Source organism: Garra rufa, chromosome 2, assembly GCF_049309525.1.
Source record: "Garra rufa chromosome 2, GarRuf1.0, whole genome shotgun sequence".
Classification (NCBI taxonomy): domain Eukaryota; kingdom Metazoa; phylum Chordata; class Actinopteri; order Cypriniformes; family Cyprinidae; genus Garra; species Garra rufa.
In genome coordinates, this window is record NC_133362.1 from 63077239 (window position 1) to 63082147 (window position 4909).

The 4909-nt window shown below is 38.9% G+C and overlaps 1 long non-coding RNA gene across 1 annotated transcript; it reads right to left on the bottom strand.

Annotated features, from left to right (window-relative positions):
* Positions 1 to 764: 764 nt before the first annotated feature.
* LOC141325668 (uncharacterized) lies at positions 765 to 2398 on the bottom strand. Its single transcript, XR_012353803.1, has 3 exons — positions 2319 to 2398; positions 1392 to 1522; positions 765 to 889 (listed from the first exon to the last, which is right to left on the bottom strand). It is a non-coding gene; the product is annotated as an uncharacterized lncRNA (long non-coding RNA).
* Positions 2399 to 4909: the final 2511 nt, after the last annotated feature.

Below are 4909 nucleotides of genomic sequence, written 5' to 3' on the forward strand. Positions count from 1 at the left end.
TTCACACCGGACGCGAATGAAGCGGCAAGCGCGAGTGATTTACATGTTAAGTCAATGCAAAGACGCGAATAGCCATCCTGCGGCGCGAAACGCGCGAATGAGGCGGCGCGAAACGCGCGAATAGCGCGAATGGCGCGGCGCGCATTGAGCGTTCAAGCGATTGCCGCGGCGCGCATTGAGCGTTCAAGCGATTGCCGCGCCATTCGCGCGAAACGCGCGAGTTCAAAAATCTGAACTTCGGCGGAATTCCGCGCCGCGGTAACCAATCAGGAGCTTGCTCTAGTAGTGACGGAGGCAGAAATCCGAAACAACAATGGCGGACAAAATCACCGTTGCTGTCTGTGGTTCCTCGGAGCTGTACGATACATCTTTGGACTTTTGTAGAAACAGGAATAAAAGGGATCTTGCTAAGAATAAAGTGAGTGAAGAGGTCGGACAATCTGGTTAGTTTTAAAAAACGCTCTTTACTCAATTTAACCTACATATACATACATATTGAGACTACAAGCAAGCTAAAGCTGGCAAATTGAGCTCATTCACCTATTTTACAACTACTTTCCCGCTGACGAGTGGCAGAAGCCCCTCCCTTGACGCGAATTCGCGTGTTGTGAAGAAAATGTCACGCGCGAATGACGCGAATTTTACCGCGCGAATGGCGCGAGTAAACTCAAATGTTCAAGCGTTCAACTACGCGCGAATAGCGCGTTTTTTCCGCGCAAGTCGCGTCCGGTGTGAACGCACCATAATACTTACGAATGATCACACCGCAATGTCCAGCTCTTCCCCCGTTCCTTCCTTTAATGCGGTACTGACACTGTTCCAACTGTTCGCAACACCATCCGGATGGCATCTCAGGTGCTTTGCCTCCAAGGAGGCTTAGGTGATAAACCTACAAAAATATAATATAATGTATATACAGTGGTGGCCAAATTATTAGAACACAAGTATTTTCAGCAGATAATTGATTTTAATTTGGTTTTAAGTCAGTAATTTCTATTTTTTGCTGTAGTGTGTCCGTTGGAAATATCGGTTTACATTAGTAATTGTAATAGTCCAGTGAGTCTGACAACAGTCAGTGCTCCACACAAAGATCTGATCTCATCATCATTGGGTCTGTCTGACTGACAAAAAGAAACAAAACAAACTGAGACAGACTAAATCCAGAACTGGATTCTGAAGAATCCTACCTGCAAAGCTACCTGGAAAGCTAGACAAGTGCACCTAGGGCAAAAGCTGCTTTAAAATCAAAGGATAGTCACACCAAATGTTGATTAAATTTAGTTAATAGAAGTTCATTGATAAAGAAGATCTATTTATGACATTATTTTTGACAGCATCCTCATTTTACAACATTTTCACACAAGTGTCTAAAACTTTTAACAGTACTGTACCTTTGCAGATAGGTCTCTTGAAGCATCTTAAAGACTTTGCCGCAGATCTTCTGGATTTAATCTGTCTCCGTTCGTTCTGTTTCTTCATGTCATTCCAGACAAACTGGATGATGATGAGATCAGATCTGTGTCTGTGGAGCAAACAAAAATCTCATTGGACTTTTACAATTAATGGAAAATTAATGTTTGGAAATGTAAACTGATATTTCAAGCTGACACAGATAGAAATAACTGATTTAAAACCATCATTTGGTTTCATCTGGTTACAACTATTCTAGTAATGTTGGCCACCACTTTATAATGTATAGCAGTTATAACACAAGATTGTTGTACAATAACAGATTAGCGACAGCTTTAGTGATTATAAAGGAAGTGTTCTCACTGTCTAGGCTATAAGAATTTGAATAAATGCATTCATAGATTCGCTATCAAAATTACAGTGATTGACATAACCATAACAATTAACAAAATTTAGACACACAAAAGAAACACATTTAAATGGAAAAAACGTTTACATATGTAATTTTAATCATCAAAGATGAGTTTCAAGTAATAGAATTGGTGACTGCAAGGAAACTAACATTTAGACAGAAGCAAGATTATTATGCTGCTGTCACTAAAACCTAAAGCACAGATAACTGACAAACTTTGGTTTTCAACAACTGTTTAGGTAAGACAAACCTGACTTAATTTACATGATTACACTATTAATGAGCCTTTTAATACAATTTTGAGTGTATTTAAATGGAATAACTGAACCACAAAAGAGATAACATTTTGGTTGCACGTTTTAAGGCCTGTGTCGTTCACTAAGACCTTTATTAAAAATTATTAGATTGAATAATTATGCCTATTTTTAGCATCATGCAAGTCCTGCTCCTAATTATATTAAGGCATGCATATATTTTCAAAATGAACTGAACTTACCGGTAACCGACCAAACTCCCGCAAAGGACCCTCTCAGGAAAGCAGTGTCCACAACCAGTTTAATGTTAGGACGACACTACTGGGCGGGAACATTAGAAATCAATTGGAACATACAAAATTATAATTTGCAAGATTAAAAATGTCTTAAAATTAATTAAAATATATTTTTTTACCTCAAAACAATCCCTCAGTATTACACCAATTTATTGTCAATACTATAGTAATACTATAATACTAAAAAAATTGGTCAGATATACATTATATGGTGACTAAATATGCTATTTTAAATAATGGTAATTAAACAAAGCTAACACTTAACATTAAATACGAAAATAAATCACTGGCACTTACCGTTTCTTGTGATGTGTGTGTTCAAAGTTGTTTTGTGCGTCCGTGAATGACGACGATCAAATGCTGACTTTCATCACAATTTAAATACACACAATAAATCGACTATGTTGCACAGACACAGACATCATTCAAGAATCACCCCATAACTGATTGAAGTCATTGAACCGCGAATGAATGACCCTCACAAAATGGCGACCAGCTAAAGACTTGTTTCATGCTCATCACGTGTGTCCGTAAAGACGAATTAGTCCCGCCTTCTAAATGAATGAGCCAGTCGTTAATTAGGAAACTCCTCACGTCACTGCAGAGGCCGTTAGAAGCTCCGGTTCCTATAGAAACAGGCAGTGTTTGAAAGCTCGTGCTCATGACTGCGCATGTGTATATTGGATAGTCTAGCATTAAAAAGATTTTTTTAAATGTATTTGAACATAAGAAATACATCTTATGTTGTTTTCAGATTTCATGTGTTTTCGAATGTGAAATTTAATAGAAAGCTTAATGAACAGTTTTGCAGAATTTCCTTTTTCAATAAGTTATTAATTAAACTTTTTTAACTGCATAAAAAAATTAACTGCAGTTTAAACATGCACAAAACATAACATAAATAAAAGTCTTGGTTTCATTTGTTACTGTTGTGCCATTTAAAAAAAAAAATATGGATATTGTGATAAAATGTCACCTGAATTTTAAATAAATTAAAAAAAATCTTATTTTTTTGTATTATAGAATAATTGATCAAAATCACAAGCAAGGCTGTTGTTTATAAAGAGCACAATTAATAATTGTGTATAATGATGTTTAATTGTTAAATATATTAAATATATTTTATAATTTGGCCTATATTAATAATATAACAGGAACATTCTAAGAGTGTTCTGCTAAAAATGTTTTCTCTCAACATTATGAGAACATTCATTAAAAATCCACTGAAGTCCCTTGAAACACGCAGCGTTATTCTATGTGGTGACGTACTTTTAACAAAAACATATCGCCTAGCCCCGCCCACTTATTTTGAATAGCTAATAGCGTTCAGTTGCATGTTTACCCACCACGCAAAGCACGCAATTGCGTGGGGCCCCGCGAGCCAGGTTTCCGCGACCGATTTCTCCCACGATGGTAATTTTTTCAGATGGGAACGCAATCTCCTGAAGGGGATTCCCCCTCAGATCACGATCACGATTTCTCCCGGAACCTGATCGCTGGCCCCCTCCAGGAGGTTTGCTTAGGGCCCCCCCTAACGTAAACACGCCCCTGATAGCGTTCCATTTATAGCCGCATTTGTAAGCTTATGACAGCCACAGTCCAATAAATTACTCCACAGATTCAATATGAAACTTTTTCTAAAACAAAATAGTGATCATAATCATGCTGAGGCTGTGTAGTTTAATACATGCCGATCGCACATATGATCTGCTCCGTGCGATCACGTCTCTGGACTGGAGCCAAGACCGGAGTAGACTGCGCGCTGCCGCGGTTCGCGTGACAGAACCAGTCTGAATCGTTCTCTATTGCCTACATTGCGCACCACATGCCATTCACCAAACAGAAAACACTTAAGCCGCGGTCACACTAGACTTTGATCATGCGAAATTCCCTCGGATCCTGCTGCAACGGTCGTGATATGACGTCATGCTATGCAGTCTTTTTAAAAAGTTAAATTCAGCACATGACAACTAATTGTACATTTCAAATGTAAAAACATGCAATCTACTACACTTTACTGCAGTACTGGAGTTTTAAATGTTTAAATTTAAGGTTATTTTCATTCAGCTAGAGGTCAAGCTGTGACGTATCGATCTCCTGTTGGTCACACTGAGTCACGTAATATGATTTCGCAGGTTAGAGTTCACCCAGCTTGAACTTTCAAACGCAGCGAAATTCGAAATGTTTCGCACGGGCTTGTGTTTCCGGTCTAACGCATTCGCATGCGTGTGAATGGAAGTCAATGGAACGAAAAGTGCAGTGTGACCGCGCCTTTACACTGAACAAGTGAACAATCTCAGCCGCAGATTCAGTAGTGATGGGTCGTTCTTGAACGATTCGTTCATTTTGAATGAATCTTAATGTGACTCGAGAAGAACGAGTCGTCTCGGGGAGTGATTCGTTCAGTAGCGCATGCGCAATTGTGCAACTATGAACGAAGGACTCAAACACGAAGACTCGAGAGATGAACTAATCAATTCTGTTTCCGGCTCAGGCAGCATAGGTTAAGCTTATGGGGCTGTCACGTGATGAACGAA